This window comes from Athene cunicularia (genome assembly GCF_003259725.1).
Source record: "Athene cunicularia isolate RWA chromosome 9 unlocalized genomic scaffold, athCun1 chr9_part1, whole genome shotgun sequence".
Lineage (NCBI taxonomy): Eukaryota > Metazoa > Chordata > Aves > Strigiformes > Strigidae > Athene > Athene cunicularia.
This window is the reverse complement of record NW_020799110.1, coordinates 25,319,969-25,343,013: the sequence shown is the minus strand read 5'-3', so window position 1 is coordinate 25,343,013 and position 23,045 is coordinate 25,319,969. Positions and strand designations below refer to the sequence as shown.

The window sequence follows — 23,045 nt, the reverse complement described above, 5'->3', positions numbered from 1 at the left end:
CACAGCCTTATGTTTTCATACATACTTCCTCAAGAGCAAAACTATTACTTGTCATGCCACATTACAAGGAAAAACGTGATTTAAATCTATTTTTATCTACAAGCTTCTGGAGAGGTAGTATACACATGTACATTTGTTGTACTTGCATATGTAATCAATATTTTACATTTTCTATTTTTACTTTAAAATGACAGATCATAGGAGTAATTGCTACCTGCACAGATCGGTAGAGACCCACTCTGGAGACTTCTTTAAAGGTCTAGGGACATTTTTCAGAAAAGTCCACTGCCTTTAACTTGAAAAAAACACCCAACAGAAATGGTGGGGCAGAACTGGCTTCCCTGCTGTATGTTTTAAAATAAAAGCCAGTGACAACCAAAGCAACATCAAGATCAAGAGAGCACAATCACCAAAATCTAAACTGAAAACTTTATCCTCTGTGAAAGTAGGCTATATAAAGCCCACAAAATGATTAAAAGTTTAGTCTTTTCTCATGTAAAAAAAAAAAAAAAAGAATACTAAAGAATACTCTATGGCCTCTGATGTTCTTGATGTAACTTAAAATACAGTGTGAATAATATTTTAAGTATTGTTATATACCTGAATGCAATAGGAACAGAAGACATGACATACTGGGTTAATCCAGTCATCCATCTAGCTCAGTACTCTGTCTCCAAGGAGGACAGCAGAAGATACTACGTAGGCAGCATACACGAACCCAGCCATTATCTGCAGTCTAGTGACTTTACTTCCCAGCATCCACAGTCAGATGTGAGTTGGAACAGAGGCTCCCGTTGGTGTCTGTTCATGGACCTGTTGTCTGCAGCCGTGTTTAACCTGCTCATCTGCCTCCATAACCTCCTACGGCAGCAGGTTTGCCAAGTCAGGCAATTCTCCCATTCGCATAAACCAATGCTTCTCTGCAAATATGCGTCTTGCAATATTCCCTAATAACAAGTTAAGGCTATTTTTTGAAAGATGACCTGTAAAAATAATTGCCAGTCCCCTCAGCCCTCCTTTAGAGCACTAGTATGCAGCAGCCAAACACACCTCTTGCCCCTGAGACTTTTCTAAGAATTTCCCATCACATGGAGCGCAGCAAGAAGAAAACAGGAATTACCATATCAGAATTTAGCCCATATTCTAGGCTAGAGGAAAACAAACTCTTCAAATAAGCAAACTGTTGTTGGGGCTCTCCCCTCAACCGCTCTGAGCACAGAAAGGGCACAGCCATGTGTCCTATTCATGTGATGGCCACTCTGATGGTTGAGAAGTCTATCAAGCCCTGATGGACTAGCATGTCACCATTGACATTCTCACCACTGGAAGTCAGACATCACTTCAACTACCTTTGCCTTAACCAATCCTCTTTTTTTTTAAAATTGTTTTTATCTTTTCCAAGGGTTCACATCACCCCAAAAGCTGTGAAGGAAAGACAAGGGTGGACTCATATGATGAAATTTACTGTCTATCAGCCAGCTAGGCTACTTCTGTGATGATTATCTGTTTCTTGCAGAAAGAATGATCCAAAGCTACTATTTACATGTTTAAACTAACCCAGCTCAGTTTGTCTCTAATGGTGCACAGAATAATCATGTGAACTATCTAGCTAGCAGATCTGAATAGCAGTAATTTCTGCCAGAGGCAGCAAGAAGCTGCTGAGAACACATGCTTTTCACAGCCTAATATCTCTCTCTAAATTCAACCAGAGCTGCCTGAATGATGAGTACATTTGAAAAGAGGTATCAAAGTCATTATGATGGGCCACACACATGAATGTAGAAGGAATTTCTAAGGCACAAAGGGGAGAGAGGTGTTCGTCTCCCTTGGTATATTCAATTGCAAGAGTGTCCCTGCCTCTTCAGAAGGTTAGCGTTAGGGATCCGCCCTGGAAAACAGTCATCTTGGGGCTAAGCATTTTCCATCATTCTGGACACACACTAGCACCTGCCACAAAAGCCAAATACTTGGGTTGATGCTTATCTATCAATTGCTCTGATACCTACAGGGGGAAAAAAAAAAAAAAAAAAAAAAACCCAAAAAAAACCACCAACCCAAAACAAACAATCCTGAGTACACTGTTTTCTCCACTTAGAGAATCATCCATTTAAGTCATCTGTAGCTATTACTCCATTTTCCTTCGGTTATACTCTCAGCGGTTGTCGACAGTGCAAGTGGTGCACAGGTGATACATTGGGCTGAGACAGAGAAGGAACACTGGTGAGTTAGGTGTAATGTGTGGGTCTTTTAAACCCCTAATCTACATATTTGGAGAAGCAAAGAAACAGAGATATACGATTCACCTTTGACATTCTGCCAGATAACTTCAATTCTCTAAAATGCCCCCTAGTGACCTGAATATAATATCATGGTGTTAGTGTCATTTAAATACTGCAGGGTTCTTCCACTGGCAGTGCAGTCGGCAGACTTAATATGTAACATACAGGATTATACTGCCACTAAAATATTACTTAGTGCTGTTGAAATTTCAAATTAATTCTGGGAGCTAAATCATTATTCAGCTCTGCCTTGGTAGAGATACATTCCCCTGGTTGTTTTAATAACAGCAATTTTAGAACTAAAAGGTTGGTACTGTCTCTTTGAGGCTCGCTCAGAGAAGTGGCTGCTAAACTGTCAAGCAAATGAATACAGCAATACATGGATGTTTGTGACCAAGAAAATAATTTGAGAAAAATGGGCTCAAATATTAAGAGAGCTCATAGTGATGTGGCTTGATGAATCATTTTATTATTTCACAATAAAAGAAGAGTCTAGGGCAGATTTCTCTGTATTTATATGCATATACACTCATATGTTCCCATCCACCACCACACTCCTCCACAGACAGAAGATTTCTTAATATTTGAGGAGAAAAATTCTTGCTGAAGTAAATAACACAACTGTTGGTGACTGATGAAACCAATCTATGCCAGCTGAGGATGTGGCTTTCAAGACCTTCTGAGTTCTAGTTTTCTAAACCTACATTAAAAAACTTCAGCTTTTTATAGCTCTGGGTTTCTTCTTCCTATGTAATTCCTCTTACTAGTGAGTATTTTGTACTTTTAGATAACTACAGCACTTCAACACTAAGATGGGCAGATCCTTGACACTCTATTATAAACAATGTACAAACTAATTTGCAAACACATGAAATAAGGAAGATAAAAAACAGTGAATGGGCTAATCTTAAAGGCAAATTTCTCCCCTCTGAAATTTTGCCCATTTTTAACCTTGTGTTTAAATTAGTTTCTGTTTCCCAGTTAAAATACCAGGCTGCTCACTTCTACTATGAAGTTTCTTAAATCTGGAAAATGTTCCCAAGAAATATAATTTAAAAAAACAAAACAAAACAAACCAACCACAAGCAACACAAACAAACAGCTGTAAATTAGGCACAAGATGGGGCCAAATATAGGCACCGAAAACAACCCGTGGTCTATCCTTTCTCTTATTAAAAGTGTTACCTACTTCCTCATTCATTAATATTGTCCTTGTTTATTCTTGCAGCCAGGCCAAAGATTTTCCCCTCCCTCCAAATATAATTTCCTGCTATTGACAGACACGTTCAAGTGCTGGATGTGTGTATGTCTACATGGCACACTGCAGGCAAAGGCAAGCTTTCTTGGCCACCATCCAAGCCAGCTGTAAATGAGCCAGCTCCAAACTGGAAGCTGTGTAAGCACAATTAGCACAGCAGTAAGCCTGATCTAACACATTCTTCCAAGAGACCAAGCTTATTAGCTCAAGCTCAACACAATCCTAACAATGGACATGGGGCTTCTGGTTTGACTCCACACAGAATGCGGCCAGCTGAAGATCAGCAGATCAAGCTCGTGTCTGCCCATGAGATGTGGTGTAGGTTCTCTTGGGCTATATCCCTCTACTGCAAGAACTATTTGTTTCTCTGTACATGGACTCCCAAAGTGATCTGACTGCAAACCAACAGAATCTGAGGGCTGTGAGCAGATGGAGAGGATGAGGGTCTCCAGGTGAGAACTTCAGAAGCAACCTGAGAAAAAATGCACTAAGCAGGTATTAGGCACCATGTAAGAGACGGGCACCAGAAATGCCGAACATGTGAGGGAAGGGCAGGGCAAAGTACTACAAGTCTCTACAAACTGATAAAGAACACTCCATCTCTAATCTTCTCAGTTTCTATGAAGTCCAGGGCAGTAACGGCCAAAGAACTCCACATTACCCTATAGTAGATGTTAAATGAACTCTCTGCACAGACAGGCATCTGTTTCACCAACCAATGAAGAATCCACTCCATTTGGTGGATGTTTGACCAGTCCAAAAGAATAATGTGCTCAGAGAAGGAAATCTGTTCTCAAACTGGGACCTGAGAAAACAGCACTCCTCTGATGACGTAGTTTACATTAAAGAGGAAGTGATAATCTGATGGCTGGCAATAGTTTGTAAGAGAAGCTTACAGATTCTGAGAAAAAAAGAGACAAAAATCAAAGGGTAGCCATGAAAATCATCAGGTGAAAAAAGAAACATGCTGTAAGGAGAGCGCCTGAAGAGACTGGGAATGTTTACATTTAAAACAGCAGCATTAAAATGGTCATTGCTAAACTACATTAAACAGAAAACAGAATTTAGTGAGATTCTGCCCACCCAGTAAGAGAGCACTTGAGCAAGAGGAAATTCCATTAAAGTGCCCCGTTCAAAGGCAACAAAAGGCAACACCTTCTTATTCAACATGTAATTGTTAAGTTCTCTGCCACCAGACTGTTGCTGTGCCAAACACTTCATAACTTTGAAAAGTGGTGTTCATGTCTCTTTTCTTCTTCCTCCCACTCTATTTCTAAAGCAGTATTTTTAGTTTTCAGTTGTTTGAGCTTCCCACTGTATGGGACAGGTATAAGCAAATGAGAGAAGGGAACCCACTCAGTGTTGCAGATGCACTCCTCTGCAGATTCACATTCTGCAGCTCAATTAGGTTTATTTTCACTTGTGAGATTTAAGATTACATTGTGTATATGGATGTTTTCCATGATTTATTAGCTCAAAATCTTTTCTTTGAAAAGCCTTAGTTTGATCTGTGGTGCAGACTATACATTCTCAGCAGAGTACAACGACTTTAAATACTTGGCCCTGATTATCAGTTCAGGCTATACACCTGCTGGCATTTCATGAAGTATTTCCCACACTCTGATAACACAGATCTTAGTTATATGTATCTTCATGATTCAAGGCAGCATTTGAATCACTGATAGGTGATTCAAAGGATTTTTTCCCCTCCCTTTTCCCTGTCCTTTTATAAACTTCTAAAAACACGAACAAATCAAACCAGATTAATCATACCAGGTTAAGAGATGGATTTAGCCACAGACAAAAGAAAAACTGAGAGCTGAGATTACACTTGCATTGTTCTTTTGTCTGGAGAAGGAAATAAATTTCTCTTTCTCTTTTCCCACTTGAAGGCCTGTAAAAGAAAGCTATGCTATCAGAAATATCAAGGCCTAATAAGATGTGTGAAAAACAGCTGTACTTTGAATCTTCTAACTTCACTAAGATTAAATAGAGGAATTTGGTTAAATACTGTTCAATATGAGACATATTTAAAATTCCAGGGACAGCATTATTATTGCAGGTTAATTTAACCTTATTTAAAATTTGTCAGTCGTTTAAAAATACATTATAATATATAATCATCAAGTGTTAACTCTTACTTTGAAACAAGATCAACTTATACACACCCCCCTAATATATCTAAAATATGTTTAATGTATACAAAATACATATGCATGAGGTATACAAGTCAAATTAACCGTTCAGACCCTTTCCTTACATATGCTTTTAGTGAAAATATATAAATTCTTGACTTGTACAGCAGCGGACCTGAAACAGCCTAGAAGAACACATCTCTAATATCTGGAAGAAAACACTGAGGAGATAAACAAGATTAAGGGAGAAAAGGGACGGTAAAAAAGTAAAATATTTGCCTGTTAGATACAAATACTTTTGCTCTGAACAAACCCAAATATTCCATCAGTGTGTTATTTCTTTTGGAAATAGTGCTTTGCACAAGAGGAATGCAAGCTAGCATCCTTTGTAAGGCTGTAAGAATCTTGTCCATAGCACCATAAAATAGGTTTAGTACAGGATACAGCAATCTCCCATGCAGTCACATGATAAACACAATACTTGAATACTGATTCTATTTTGTCTCCCTTCAAAGCAATACTTACTTCTAAATAGATAAATAAATCAGAAGCCATCTGCCAAGGGAAGTACCTCAGACTAAAAGGCCTGTCTACAGTAGGTATGTGTACATTGCTTTTTGTTTTGACTAAATAAAACTAGGATAAACTGCAGTGTGCCTGCAGAAGGTTCTTCTATTTTTAACCAATACTGTCCTGCCAGTATCAATTCACCCAGAGAGAATCCTTCATTAAAAATATAATTTTTTTTGCTTGCTTTTCACTATGGTAAAGTGACATCTTTCCCAACCACTGTCAAAGGCAATTAAGAACACAGAGCTTTTGAGAACGAGCTTCAACCATGATTCCCGCTGGCCTGCCTAAACAAAGTTTCCTTATAAAGGCCCAGCAAGTCTTAGATGGCAAGGGGCAAAGCCAAAAGGCATGAAAAGTATTATTCAGATATACATATTATCATTGCAAAATTAACTGTAAAAAGTCTTTGCACATTCTCATAAATGCACAGAAGTTACAAACCAGTGAGATATATCATGGAACAGGATAAACCACAGGAACATCTCAAAACAAAACAAACAAAAAACCCCACCCTCTTGTACACTATTTCCGCCACCTAAAGAGGTGGATTTGTGTCCTTTTTTCACCTGAAACTTAAGGTGCTACAGCATTTTACTCAAAAGCACAGTACTGAAGACAACTCAATTGAGAAGTTACCCACATTTTACTCAGTTATACTGCACAAGATTTCTTTGGTATTTCTCCACATTTCTATGTGTTCACTTGGGAAAAAATATATACAAGCAGATAATGCTCAACTTAAAACACAGTTTGCCTTTGAATCATGGCTTACTGTTACAAAAGGTAACATAAATACTAGAGCATTTATATTTACACTGATTGTTGGAACAGTATGTTTTTCCCCACATACAGTGTCCAAAAGCTTCAGGTATACTTCTTCGCTCCATATCATTCCCTCTCAGATGCCTGCTCTAGCTACAGACCAGTAGGTACCATCATTCTAAACTAGACCAATCCAGAAGACTTTGTCCAATTATCATAGTATGTGTTTCATGTCACAAGATCCAAGAGTTTTCTACCGATAACCACTGAGGTAAGCAGGGGGAAAACAGGACTCTCCATTCCCCAGTCCCCACTCCAGTACTGACATGACAAGGGGCAGAACACACAGAGAGCAGTGGGGACATTACCAGTTCAGCTGGTTACCTTCAGACTCAAAGCATGTCTCAACTCAGCTTTACAGATTTGAAATTGCAGAAATGCAAACAGATGAAGTGACTCAAACATCAGTGGCCTAGACAGCAATTGCTGTACCCCACCTGCCTACCCCTAGAGCATGGGGAGCACTTCCAAAATTAGCACTACAGCCCCCTCAAACAGTTCTTCCCATCTTCTTTTAGATGGGAAGATGCCCATATTTTCCTTACATCTATTTCTGTCAACAGAGCTAGTTTTGGAAGGGACAATTTCCCTTCCTCAAATCTCCACCCTTTTTTCCTGCTGTGTCTTTGCCTTACTCTTCCTACTCTAAGCCCTTCCCAGATATTCTATTCATTATTTTGCTCCTCTTCCTTCTTTCCCTTCTGTTGTCCAACATCTGTGTTGCTGTGTTCACACAGGTGTGCAGGGGTACCCACAGAAATCAGACACTACATATTTTATTAAAATATAAGTCTTACTGAAACATCTCCACGCCAGGAGAATATCATGAAATAATTAATCATACTTAAAGAACTTCAAAACTTCAACGTTTGACAGGGAAGAGGAGGAAGGAGCAAGAAAGCCCTGTCAATGTGCAGAACCCAAGCTCTTGCTCAATTCCAGACCTACCAAGGCTCCTCTTTGGTATGCAAATTCAGGGCCTGAATTTGGGAAAAATCTAGTGGTTTATACTTTAAAGGAAATCTCTCTAAGACAAACTATGCTGCCTTTTTGCAAGTTCCAGTGTAATTAATAATCTGACTCGGCAACAAGCACATCCTGATATGGTTATAAACCATCTACTGACCATGCCCTGAGTGGAATACACAGGCATGTTTGCTGGGGTGGGTTTTTTGCCATGGCAAAGTGGGAACAAGCAGTTCCTACTTCTGGCTACTTGTTACCAGTTCCTGCTGGACTGCCCCTCCACGCAGTGTTAGGACAGCTTTATGGGACTGTGCAGCTAATGGAGTTGATTACGCTAAAAACAGTCCATTCATCCTCCCAGTCCCTCCCCATTTTTGCCAGGTTATTTTAGAAAGGATGAGTTCTCTACCCTTGTTCAACAGGCAGCTCGGCTCATCTGGAAGGGGAGGGAAGGAGGAGGAGAAGACTCATCTCTGACAGCCCAGGGGTGCAAGAGGGCCTTCAGGGTCTTCTTCAGCCCACCTTACCACTAAGACATAACATATCTGTGACATCACAGATTTAGCACAGAGGTCCTCACAATCCTAGTTTGAGCAGGTGTCTGCAAAGTCTCAAAAGGAGCATATGCTATTCCTACAGTTAGAAAGAAGAGGTTTGCATAATCTTAACCCTCATATCCCCAGAGCCAGAACTAATTCCATGCTTTTCTGATTTGATGTAGGGATTCTACGCCACCACAGCAGGATTTAGGAAATGGCTCTTCACTGCAACCTTGTTGAGAGCTCATCTTTTGTTTGCATTACTCTAGCTTGCAAGTTGACAGCTATCGACAGATTACTGAATGCCACTCACAATGACACATGCCAAAAGTAAACCATTAAGACTGACTAAATAGAGGAGTTAGGCTTAATATGTAGGTTGCCAGGTATTACATTAAGTAAAAAATAATTCTAGACAAATTCAGCAATTAAGAAAGTGCCAAATATCTTTTAACTTTCTTGTTTAAAAAACAGATAATTCTTTAAATTCATTGGACTAATCAGATAAACACTTTCCTGAATTCCTAAAAATCCCGTATCTGAAGTGTAATGAATTTAGGCTGCCAAAAGCAAGGATTTAAAAAAAGGGGGGGGGAGGGAAGCACAGGAGAATATAATAATTTTCTTTAAATCCTCCTAACCCCCCTGTTCTTTCTGTGTGTTTATGAAGCCTCCGGAAATACCATGGCAAACATTCCAGCTCTACAGCAGGGAGACCACGTGACCCAAAGGCACAGCAAGGAACTTCTTTCCCAAGTTTCTTCATGGAACAGGCAAGTGATTTTTATTTTGACCAGGGCCCAAGTCTAGGGAAATCTCTGGGAAATTTTCAGGAACACAGTTTTAAAGGAGGGTGTTTTTTGGTGTGGTGTTTGGGGTATTTTAATTATTTGCTGCATTTCTACCCCTGCACACATTTTTACAATAAACGGCCAAAGTCTTAGACCTATATTCAGGGGATATAAAATACAGTATACTCTCTAAGGCACCACTAAAAACTATCTTCCATGTCCTCTAAATCTCCCTATTAGAGTTACAATCAGTACTACTGTATTTCTTAATATAGCCAAGATTACAGCAAAATTACTAATATACCCAAAATTACAGCAGTTCAAACCTCTCCTCCTTCTAGTGTTCCAGTATGATTTCAGTTAGGACTATTTATGAAAGGGTTTATGCCCATGGGCTCTGCTAAACATTATGAAAAAGTCCTCAAAATGTGAACTTGAATAACAACCTTCCATTTTTACAAACAATCATGTGTAAGTACTTGGAAGTAATTGCTTAAAATGTAGGAGTATGGATAAATCATAAAGTAGTAGTTGAGTATCAGTTGCAATTTGTGTTTTGTCTTAAAACAAAATAGAAGAGAGAATCACCACACAAAAAGGAAAAGAGTCCTGCAACACAAAACACAGCAAACGGCAGGCACACACCGCTAACTTGCTTTTGTAGCCATGTCAGAAATGCTTCTAAATTATCAGAGGTAAAAGAGGGATGGCATTTCTGCTGGAAGCAAGTTTTACACTTTAGTCTTTCCTCTCCCCTCTCTTCCAGCATATAAATATTAGTCTTACACATTTTTCTCCCATCCAGCTCTTGAAAAGGTTGAGTTTTTCAAGGCTGAGAGCAGACAGAAATGTTCATCAAGAAATGCCTTCAGGTCAACTGTCTGTATCTCATCAAAGTGCAGCACTGAAAATCTGGATATGGGGGAGGAGGATTGTATGAGCACAGTAGGGAAGATTAAAAAATATAAAATAAAAAATTAAAAAATTTATGTTCTGATGATCATCAACTTTTTCCTTTTGGAAATGGGTTCAGTTATCATCTACGCATCCTTAGCGGTGATAGGCACAAGGGTACTGACTCCTCCCCCACTAATTTCAGTTGCATTCAAAACAACTACAATACATGAAAGTGTCTTTAATGTGATTTCCCAATATAAGGAAATGCCACAGGGATATAAGAAGTGAAAGTGGAGATGACCCACATAACAGTGTAAGACAAAGCAGCTGGTCCACAAGAAAATTAAGATGTAGACCAAATTATTGAGAAGCTACACTGGAAATAAGGCAAAAATGAGATTACCTATTGCTTTATAAAATACTTCAAATATCTTTAAAAGCCCAAAACAACACAAAAGCAACAACAGAACAATCTTGCAAAGATTATTTTTCTTAAGGGTAGGAGGCAACAGAAACCCTGTAGTGCCCACTCTTTTTTAAATTTTGTACAACAGCGGGACATGAGCTATTGAACACATTATTGAAACTACTGTTCATTTCTACTCAGGGATTTCTACTTTGTTTATTATAAATGCACATTTATTGGCAGCAAATAGAACATATTATTGCTCTGTTTTATAGCTTGAATGGCTCATGCAAAGAGTAATTTGTTTGTATTCTGTATAAGGATCAATATTGTGCCAGGGATAGCCTGAGGAATGTTTGTGCTGAAGGTTTTGCTTGCAGTGTTTTGTTGTTGCAATCAATTGACCAAACAGGACTGCTTCTTAAAACAACAAATAAACTTTGATAGTGACCAGATCAGCCATTAAAACATAAAACACAGTGCAGCATTTGGAAAAAGAGTGAAGGCCCACCATTTTTTTTACCACCTGGTGGTCCATAAAGTTTTCCTACCTGTATATTTCCCAACAGCCTTTCTTCCTCTCTGTTGCAGGGGACTGTTTCCTCAATGACCTCACATAACAAGATTCATTTACCTGCAATCAAAATACAGACAGATCATGCTTCCATTCTCCTGCATAATATGTCAGCATTAAGAGCCTCACTGAAAAAACCTGAAATGAATGAAGAGCATTTAGGAGTCCCAGGACCAAGCCTAGAGGACCAGATCTGAGCCTGGGTTGCGGATCCAGCCCAGCCCTGCCACCCCCCCAAGCTTTTCAGACTCACTCCAGCAGTTTTAAGTCTTACACGTTTTCTTGCCTGTAACAATGAGACAAGGAAAAGATAATAAGAATTCTGTTGAGGTTTCTATCAGAATTTTCTGAGCCAAATGGTAATTTTTATTTCAGTTAAAGGTCATGCTGAAGTCTCTTTTATTCTCTTTATAAAGGGTACTCACTGACTGTTGCCAGATAAGTGCCATTAAAAAAAAAAAAAACAACCCCCAAACACTGCTTAAATGAATACACCAAAATACCTCAAAACCACCCTCCCGTCTATAGCAAAACAAAGCAAGTTTATGGATTACATTGGCACAGCACTACAACTTCTAGGAAATGCTTTCTAATTATGAAGACTGCAAAGGGAGACGGGGGAACTTTTATGGGCAGTATGTATTTTGTTACACGCTGTTTCAGCAGACAGACAAGGTGTCCTTACAGCCTTATACTACTAGGCTCCAAAACTCAGCAAATATTGAAGGAACACGATGGCTGTGCTTTGCTTCTCTTTTGAGTATGTCCAAATAACTTTCATGCAAAAGAATTTGCCATCAAACATGAAAAAATAAGTATTATGAAAAAAAAGGTAAGGTGCACAATTCATGGCCAGTCCAGGTTCTTCCCCAAGGACCAGTTGTGGGAGCTGACACTTCCATAACTCATATGATGCAAAAGTCACAGGTGACTTCAAAAATGCAGAAGAAACACCTTAAGTTTTTTATTACTAATAACTTGTTAGTTGCATTCAATATTTGTTCTGCAGTCATATTTATTCTGTGCACTGAGAATTCACAAAAAATCTGAAAACCATATGTTAGAAACAGTCATCCCACCCCAACATGTACAGCGCCACCAAGGGACCGTCTGCTTCAGACAGGAACTCTGCTGGTTTCCTTGTCTCACAAAAAATGGCAATTTTGGAGAAGTTACATATTGACAGGCACCCTGAGTGAATGATTGGCTTTTAAGGCCTCATTGAACTGTGAATGTTTTCCCCCAGAACATATTTATTCTCATCCAGAAGTTTTCCCCAGTGCTTTTGTTCTGCTTATACAAGCCAGGAAAAACATGTTAATTGATTCAAATTTAGTATGTGTTAACATGACTTTCTCAGCTAATGCAGACTGGGTTTTTAATGAAGCTGGAATTAGTTATTTATCCATCTTCTAAGTTTGTTCCTCCAAAGGATAAACTTCTGTTCTGTCTGCCCCAGGAACAGGGTACCATTCCAGGTGTGGTAGGTGTGACTTTAGTAAATTGGGCAGTAGCATTTACTTGGCAGCTTAAACTTTACCTCTCACTTCTTTCTTCTGGACGTTTGCTTCCAAACTTGCATTTGTGCAGCTGCATGGTTAGCTGGATTGGGGGAACTAATTTTCTTCATCATGTTGTCTCGTAAACAGCTGTGCCAACACAACACAGGGAGCAGGCACAGGGCAGGAGTGATCAGCCATGATGGCAGAGAGTAGGACCAGAGGCTGCTTAAACCAGCTTAAACTGCACTGCTGCAACACACAAAGCCAACTTCTCTCCCCTCCTTCATGCTTTAGTTCTGCCCATCTGTAAAACTGGCACCACAATTCCTACTTTGTTTTATAAAACACCTCTTAAAAGGGCTATCCCCATTAACAATTCTGTGAATTCACATTACAGACCACCCACCCCTTTCGTAAATCAAGCCCAAGCTTATTATGAGGACACTGGCACTGTCCCCACCAGCATCTGCTCCCTGGTTTCACCACACAACCTGCTCAGGGGCCACTATCTCCCCCACCACCACTCCAGCTTGTTCCCAGTGCCCTCACGCCAGCCTCAGCTCTGCCAGCACACTTTGCTCTGAACTAGAATCAGTTTCTAAAAACACAGTGAGCTTTTTCTTAAAGCCTGATCCATTCTCTCATCCTATTTCTAGGAATATGTCCAAAACAGTCACACTGAAATGAGAATAGATGGATGGGGAAGAGGACACAACTGGAAACACCTTAAACCTGACATCTTTCCAAGTGTGAAACCATGGCCTCGCTGTGGCACAACTCAATACTACACCGTCTCCACCTTTTCGCATTCACAACCGGTTCACATCCCATGAGGCAGATGCATAAGCAGACACCTCAAGTTCTTCCTGCAAGTACCCACCGATGCCTGGTAAGGCAGGGGCCGGGTAAGAGTCAGGGCGTAGTGAGGTGGGAACCAGCCACACTCAGGCCCAGGAGTGTTTCCTCCTCTTACAGATCCAGCAGAGGGAGCACAAAAATACAGGTTTTTTTGCCAAATGCTTTTTTGGCTATGAACAGCTCAATGCTTGAAATCCCAGGCACTTTGTATTAGATTATTTCTATAGTAATGTACATGTGGTGCATTACCAGCGCATAATAGACAAAACCCTTGCTCTGAGTAGATTACACATAAAAATCAATACAGTGAAGGAGATGACCAATGCAAGCAGAGAAGGCCATAGAAGTTGAGACGAGGAAGGAGAAGAAACACAGCAGGGGCTGCCAACTCTGGCAATTTTATTGTGTCCTGTAATACTAGGAACTTTTCCTAAAGCCAGGTCTCCAAAGTCTCATTATCACATACAAATTTCAGCTGTCAGATTTTTGTTTATTTTAAAAGATATTATCTTTAGGCTTCCAAAGTTCAAAAGCAAAGCTGTAGAGCTGATTAAGGTAAACCCCAAAGACTCAAAACCAGGAAAACTAGTACAAGAATCACCAAAATTTGTGGTCTGTACATTGTGGGAAAAACAATCTCAGCTCAGGGAATTTTATGTAATTTTACTTACTTTATTGCCAATTAACACACTTTTAATTACTGTTTCAGGAGTTGAGGGGAAAAAGGAGACTAAGCAGTTCAGCAAACACAGAGGGAAACTCTTTTCCTCCATCTTCCCAAGGCTCGACTTGAGTCAAACACCTTTTCTTCCCCCCTTTCCTAGATGAACTTCCCTTGTTTCTGCCATGCCTTACACTCAGTTCAGCCCAGCACCTTCAGTGAGGCAACAGGCAACACAGGAGACTGTGGGTTGTGTGCAATGGTGTCTGCCTGCTTCTCCTAACTTCTCATTTGTCCCTCTGCTGCTCCTTACTGCTTCATTCGGATTGCCCTGTCCCAGCCTGGACTCCCCCTCCACTGGTCCCAGTTCCCCAAGTATGTCCTTGCTCTTGCCTGGTTGGCTGCAGTCCCGCAGGGGTGCCCTCACTCCAGTCTGGTGCAGTCACGGTCCCTCAGGGGCATTCCTGAAGGGCAGCCCAGGCGATGCCCCCCACCCCTGCAGCCCCTGCAATCAAACCCAGCAGTTTAAGCCCAATATACCATAAGGTTTCAACATTTTTCTTTTAACATGGCACCCTGGTTCTTAGTGATTTTGCCAAGATGAATGCACATCAGGAAAACACCCAGAGCAAACTGTGCATCACAGCAAGTCTTAAAGCATGTAAGAAACACTGAAGGGGAAACTGGAAGAAATCCAGCAGGGAAGAAACACAGAGTTCATCTTTAGGCTTCCTAAGTCACAGCCATATCATTGCAGTGGAGTTGGGTTAAGCACAACCAACCTTCCCTGCTTTCTCACCACGTCCTGGTCCCACCTGGTGGCTGTCAGTTCCCAGAGCCCTGTGTCTCTTCCTCAGCCTTATCCTCTGAGGAAAGCAAGAGGGATCCCAGGATATCTCACAGTGTCTACACCTCAGCAGTCAGCCTGTGCTAGACTTAACTAACTGTAAAAAAAATTCTGAGGCTAACAAGAGCAAACCCTTCAGTTTCCATACACAAAATACCACTTAGCCTCAACATACCCAAACAAAAATGAAAAGATAACAAATACAAAACACACACTGAGAAATTATTCGAAAATATAAATACTGCAAAGATAGACAAGTCTGTTGTACAGTCTTCTTATGGAGATATACAAGGCAGGTGCAGTTCAGGGTATTTTTCTACTTTCACAGTTATTTCCAAGTTCCAGCATTATTCTCCCTGAACTGCAGAATATGTTCAAACTCAAATTTCCGGTAAAACCACAACATGTCGGCAATCCCAACTTCTCATTTATCCAGGGCTGTAACTGGGTCATAAGTGAAGAACACAAAGTGCTGTGCTTCCTAAATAAGCTTACTGGTCAACAAGTATACTTCTTCTATGTGGGAAAATTACAAACCTCTACAGAGTGTTTAAATATTATATGCAGTTCTTGTTAGGTATCATAATCCTCTATCAACTCAGGAGTTTATAAAAACTTGGGCTTTTCTGAAATCTTGAAGTAACTCATAATCAACACTGAGCATATGGCTGAAGAGCATCGGATGCTGTCCCCTGCCGAAAAAGTGGGATAGTCTGCTAGTTTTACCTGAAAGAAAAGCATACAATGTTGCTAAACCAACCAATAAAAAATAGGTGGGGGTTTTGGATAGGGAAAAAGGACAAGAGAGACTATGCTCAAAGCAGGTTGGTGTGCTCCTTTCCTGGGCAGACAGGGGGTAAGAAGGAGATTAAATTTGGGAAGAAGAGATCTAGGGGGAGGAAAGCAGAAAGATGGGGGGCAGAGAGACTGCAGCTTCTAACTTTGCTTACATTTAGACTTGGTCCTCAATAATCCTTATTAAAACAAGGACCAAAAAGCACAAATCGCACCAAAATGCAGCAGCCACATGGCTGCAGAATACAGACATTCATCTGGCAGAACAGAAAGGATGATCAGTCCTTCCAACCACAAGCAGCAGAAAGGCACAGAAAGCAGCCACGCTGCACTGAAACCCACCATGTTCCTTGCCTGGCACCACTGAACACATCCTCCTCCCTGCCCCAGCGAGCCCTGATGTCAACCCCCCTGCCTGCATCCCACCGGAGCTCCCCACGCCCTGAAGTCCCATGCAAACCCTTGGCCAGCATTCCTACGCTACAGCATTTCTTGATACAGTTTGCTCCCAAAACAAGAGCAGGTACCTGCAGGGCAGATCGCAGGGGGCCACAATGGTGAAGTTGGCTGTGCTGAAGGCTGCAACTGCTCAAGACACACCAGCAAACCTGTGGTTGCTGTATCATATTTTTACTGCAAAGAAAGGATCTCAGTAATTAATTTTTTAAGTATTTACTTGGTTTTCTCCCTCCTATTTTTCACTGGGGTAAAAGCAAAAGTTTTATTTATTCACTTACCATTTCCTTGGTTAGTTTTCCCAATTTTTAACAAAGATATACCTTTAATTTTTTCTCTGCATAAACAGAAATTAACTCAGTCTCAAAATTGTATTTCACATTATCTAAAAAAATCAAAGCATAACTGGAGTACACTTTTTCTCAGATAAAGGAAGCCACGAAGTTGTAATTTCCTCACTTTGAGATGGAAGAGAACGTTAGGTTTGTGTCATACCCTCCATATAGAAGACCTAATAGCAGCAGTGAGAAATGTTATCATCTTCAGTTTACAACAATAAAATCCTTTGCTCCTCCCAACTTATTCCATAAAAATCTCATTACTGGAAGAACCACCTTTTCAACCTAGCTCTCTTTTCCATGCTGCATGTGAACTTAAGATGGGTCCAGCACACCTAAAGCCACCAGGCCAACATTGCTGTTTTTGCATGTCTCCGCTCTCCTGTCACAACCCTGGAAACCCACAAGTTCCTGGGGCAGCACTGCACTCCACCTACCTCCCAGCCCCACACCCCAGATTAAGGGGCTGCACACAAGTCAGTAGGCTGGATCAGGCGACAGAGCGCCAGGAGGGAGGAAGGGGTGTAAGCAGGAACGGGGAAATAGCACTTCGGTGCATTTTGTGAAGACACATGCCACAGCTTTGCTGTGAAACAACAACCTGATGCAGGTGGCTTTGGCCTGAGCTGAAACAAGAAAGATTTGGTGTGTCTACTCTGTGCAAGGGAGCCAGCCCAGAGGAGCTCCGCACCCGCCCCAACCTGCTGCTCCTCATCCAGCCTCACAGCCAGCAACAGCAAAAATGAGACTGGTGCAGATGAATCCAAAACAATTATTAAGTTTGCAATTCATTATCATTTCATAAGTGACCATGGTAGTAACAGCTCCTACTTAGTTCACAGCAGACAGTAGCATGTTAGACTGCATGTGTTTGTAGCAGAGGACTGAGTTGCCAGCTCACAGGCATAGGATAAGGAGCACTATTAACCTTGGCTCAAACTGAACCATTGTTCTGAAGATTGGACATCTCTTGTAAAATCCCATTATTAGAGACCATTTGACATCTATTTCTGTAGCAACTTTTTGAGTTTGTTTTGTTCTATTTTAGAAAAATTTTCCCCTTCCCTTTCCCTTACATCCTATTGTACTTACACAGCCTTAAACAATAACCCACTGAAGCACAGCCATGGAAGTGGTTTTAAGGAACAAAGGCTGCTTCTGGCACAGCCAGTGCATCTGACTCTCCCTATGTACAGCTGCCTGCCTAGCCTCCACAGATTTGCAGAGCACCAGAAGCTACTCGTTTCCCTTCTGCTTCTCTTCTCCTGTGTGTTGGATACAAAATAGGCAGAAGGAGTCTACTAAAATTTAACTTGAAGCATAGGCTAAGGGTACAGGTGAGTCACAAGCAAGTTCTGCAGCTAATCTTGCTAAAGGAATAGGTAGGAGAAGGCTGACTTGTAAAGAAAGCTGTAGGCATGAACAAGACAAATTATTTAAAAAAATAAAAATAAATCTAACTCCAGGGAGGCAGTACAGTGGAAGCAGAGTGTATCAGGCTCTGCTAAAGAAGATTATTGCCACATCTAGCAGTTAGCACCCACCCAAGTAGTTGCCATCAACTTAATTCTCAAACAAGACTAGCAGAACAGCAAGACAGGATTAGACATGCTTGTTTTTAACCATTCATTTCTCTCTGGTGGAATACTATCAGTACAGCTTTGGCATCAAAATTACTACCCTTCAAAATGTGCAGAGCGCATTTTTAATTTTAATTTTACATGTAGCAGTTATGTCATACGGGGTTATTTGTTTTTTAATTTAAAGTGGTAAAACATATTTAATCTGTTTTGAGAAAAGAACAAATTGATTTAGCGAGCAGTTCAAGGCTCTCCCTGGAGACACTCAACCACACTCGGCAATCTGGATATAAGTTGAGACTTCACTAAAGTAATTTTAATTTTAGGTCATAAGAAATGTCAAGATACAAAACACCAAGGAATACTAAAACTTAAGCCATCATCTCTGAGACTAACAAATGTCTTACATTTGGCAGTATAATTATTTTTTTTTTAAATCTTTATGGCATTACTACTTAAGCACAGTAGCAAAACAAACTGCTTAAAGCTGCATGTAATACATGCGCATTATCTTTCTGGTGAGGGGAAAAAAAAACCCAAATAAAACCTACATTAACAGTAAAATACTGGGGTGAAAGAAACTTAAACCACTTGTGATGGTGGTGGTGTATCTTTCTGACTTTGTTTCAGTACATTAACACCTTCTGTTTATAAACAATATATGTTTCATCTTGTCAGAAAACCCTGCCTAATAATAACCTTTTAAACTCTATCAATATACAAATTTCCATTCCTGCCATCCATTATCTTTCACTCACCAGAGTAGAAATGAGAAGGGTATTTCTTCCCTTTTAGTTAAATCAGAATGGAATTCACCAGTAAACAGGTATTTAAACAGAAAACAGTTCAAGTGATGTGCTAAAGATGCACATTAATGGAAACAAGTTCATGCTTGTGGAATGAAAAAGGAAAAAAAAAAAAAGGTAATTTTAATATCCTATATTGCTTCCAGTCAACTCATTAATTTTAAATTATACACACTAATTTCATTGGTTTTAACCACTGCCCCTAGCAGGTGTGCTAGCGATGAACACATATCTTCAAATGTGAAGCTAGCATTTCACTCAAGTTCAAATCTATCCCCTGCCAAGGCCTGTTTCTTCACATCAGCTCACTGAGTACTACCATACTCTAACCACCTTCTTCTGTAACATTAAGCAACACGTACGTACACATGTAAACCTATGTCCGCACACGGTGTAGCATGGGGGCTACCACCTGCTTTGCCTGTGAGAGTGGTGCTATTGGCCAGGGAGGCGGATGGCAGGAAAGCTGCAACACTGCAAGCCAAGAAAGATACAAGCAAAGACAATTTTAGAGATCCAAGCCTTTAATGCAAATTAATGTTATAGAAATAAAAGCACCAAAAGGAATAATAGCTCAGATGCCTTAAAGGAGGAGTCATATCTTGGGATTTAATAGCTAGAAGCAGTCTTTCCCCCCCACTCTTCCCTTTAAGTCATTTGGTCACAGTAGATGAGCATTCCTTGCTGTCTATCACACAAGCCCTTACGCAAGTACTCCCGAACTAGTAGCCCTAGATCCTGGTTTTCTGGTCCCCGGGTGAGCTGTAGGGCAGGGTCCAGGGCCTCCCCTCATGACAAGCTCTGCCAGACTGCCCACGCTGAAACTCGAGGTCATCTGCAGCTCTCAGAGGCAGCCAAGAGAGGCAATGTTGCACAACCTGTGTTCTGCACTGACATCTGAGCTGGCAAGACAGTCACTTCAAAACAAGATGAAGTCTGCCTCGAGATCTTCTAAGTTTTACTACAGGCTTTTCTTAAACGGATAGCGTCTGTAAAACTCAGATTAATTTTCAGTGACACCTGAAGAGGGAGGGAGAGACCCTAAACAAGACCCCGGCCCTGCCTCACCAACTCCACTCCTTACATCCACATGAACATCCACTCGCTTCTCCCCTGGCCTTGCAAGTCCTTTCTCTCCAACACACCGAAAGCTTTTAACCCATATTAAAGTCACCAGCCTCCAGCCCCAGCTCCGAACAGTCACTGCTGTGGCAAAGCCACTATTCGGTATGAGGTGAGCCCTGGAAAATCTTGCTCAGATGCTCTGAGATGTGGCTGCCACTGGCTGTCTAACAGAGGGGAGGCTCCCCGCAGCTGAGGGGGCTGGGGGACTCGCATCCGCACCTCCGCTTTACATGTGCCAAGGAGAGGGCATTGTCGTGAAGAAAGCAGACAGAGAGTTTCAACAACTGAGGCAGAGGCAAAACGCTGCCTTCTGGCAGCTCCTCTCCGGGGGTGGGATAGACATCTGAGGAGGGGTGAATTAGAGGGAGAACAGCTGTTTGCTCAGTGAATGAGTCACAGGACTCAGCTATTAATTCTTCCTCCCAAGAGAATATGCCCCCATGCCAGCCCACCCACCATCCTGTAAAACAAACAAACATATAATGGAGGTCAGGGAGGGTGAGCTCAGTAAGAGGAAAGTAAAAAAAGGGAAAAAAATACCCAAGCATTTAATATTTACGTAAGAATGAAATGTTTCATTAATTACATACAGAATCAATTTGCTGCTATTTTCCTTAAATTTCTCAGTCAAACCCACAGATTTGAAGCACTTTGAACTGTGCTGCGCCAGTAATTGTGGATGAATATTTTAGATCAGTCTTGAATCACTGTACTGCACACACCACATGAACTAATAAGCTGCTCATGTGTGGACTACTAATGTATTTTCTTTCTTTCCTAGACAGATGGAGTGCAGTCTAAAATCAGTTGCATTGGCTACTGGGAATCTTCAGAAAGGCTTAGAAAAATCTTTAGTTCTACTGTTTTATTAAAAATAGCACTCAACAGCCTGCATGCATTAAAAAGAAGCCAAGAAGATGCAGAAAAACCCAAACAAATTTACAAAGATACGAAGGGAGAGTTGGCCATTTCACATGATTATAGCAACCTTCCAGAGAATGACAATGAATAGTGCGATGTGAAAATGTTATTACAGGACTATCAAAAAGATAGACATTCTTGCCATCTATATGATATTTATCACAATATGTCCATTTATGGGTAGTCATTTTAAATCACATATAGTGGCATATCAGTTCTGTAATCTGACAGATGTGTTCTAGTTTACAGAAGCATCTGTTGAGTCATCAGGACATCAGAGTAGTTAATTGCACTTTGGGGATGCTTTCAGAGATTAAAAGTTCCCTTATTTAAAGCAAATTTTAAGTGTCCTTGTAGATTAAACTCATTTTTCATATACAAAATTAACATATGCACCCACACTCCAGAGAAATTAATGTACGAAATGTAAAGAATAACTTCCCTGAGGTTTTCTTCTGTTTTCTTCTGCCTCCTGTATATCATGCCTCAGACTGTGCTCAGCAATTTGGAGCAGAACAAAGATGCAACTTGAATCACACGTAATTCTGAAATATAAACCAAGATATGGCCTACATTGGCCAGGCAAAGAATACAGAAGAAGCTGCCTTTGATCAAGAACTTTTAAAAAATATGTAACAGCTGAAAACTGCTAGATGATGTCTGCAATCTCTTTTTGGTAAGATGCTTATAATTTTATTTCAGAAGCTTTTATTACTGTTTATTCTAAAAGAAACAATGTACAGGCTGTATCTTTCACCATCCTGTGTATGAGACAAGCTAGGAGAACCACCCACAAGATTAAACATGGACTGAATGACATTAAGCCATCCCCTCATCTGAAGTTGTAGCAATAGCTTCTTATATGCAACTTAGGGACTGGAAGCAATCTCCATTCATACACATAATTATCCAAATATTTGAATTTAAAAGATAAAAAAACCTTGTGGAAGACTCCTGTGAGTTTTCAACATGTATGAGCAGATTACATCTTTCTCATGCTTCCAACCTGAATTTCCTTGCAATGTTCTGGCCTCCATAGCAGTAGGAGGATTAAGAAAATGTGTTTAAGAAGAAGGATCCATCATATAAACTTTGATTTAAAACAATATAGCAGTGGAATATTTGTTTTTTGGTTGGTGTTTTACCAAAAAAAAAAAAAACCCAAACCACCAAAAACAAACCAACACAACAAAAATCAACCAATCAAAAAAGTATAATTGACTTCTCAGATGTGACTGAACCTGTCTGGTCTGTAGCTCATGAACCACAGGGTTCCCATGATTAATTCAATGAACTATTTGATTTCACTCAAGAAGTGACCATAAAGCTAAAGTACGAGTGCATAAACAAGAGCATCATACAAGACTATGGATACTAACACCACATCTGGGGTTTGCTTCCTATAAATCCTAAACCAACAGCACACCTCAATCTAACAAGACTGTTATTCTTTAGTGTGGAGGGAATCAAGCTTGAACTGAGAGCATAAAAGTTGAGACAAGCACTGCAAGCACGACCATGCTTTAAAAAGGTCCCATACTTTTGAAGTTACAGCATATTCCCCTGCTGCTAAACCAAACTGAGACTGCTGTCTCAGTTGCATTAAATTATTAGCTAATTAGCCCTGAGTAAGGACAACAGTGTGTTGATGCTGGCAAGCTGTGAAAAGAACACTTCAGCAAAGAAGATCAATAGCATTTTTGTCTGGCTTACAATAAGAAAACTGCTGGCCCAGGTTATGAGTTTAAGCCATTTTTCATTTGGCAGACAAGACAGCACTAGTGACAGATCAATACAGTAACTTTATGATAGGCTGCTGCTCCTGCAGATGGCAGGGCCATAAACAGGCATCATTTTTAAAGCCTGGAGCAATCAAACTTAGACAGAAACCACCTGACCTTTTACAATATTTAGAC

At 40.5% G+C, this 23,045-nt stretch overlaps 1 protein-coding gene across 8 annotated transcripts in view; it reads right to left on the bottom strand.

Annotated features, from left to right (window-relative positions):
* Nucleotides 1-23,045, bottom strand: part of ZMIZ1 (zinc finger MIZ-type containing 1) — a 307,061-nt gene that overhangs the window by 224,243 nt on the left and 59,773 nt on the right. For 7 of the 8 annotated variants that reach the window (XM_026855129.1, XM_026855130.1, XM_026855128.1 and 4 more), the window contains one exon: nt 11,218-11,300. The exons of the other annotated variant lie outside the window; for it this stretch is intronic. The gene's annotated coding sequence lies outside the window, so the exon portion shown is untranslated. The remainder of the gene's footprint in view (nt 1-11,217; nt 11,301-23,045) is intronic. 8 annotated transcript variants of the gene reach the window in all.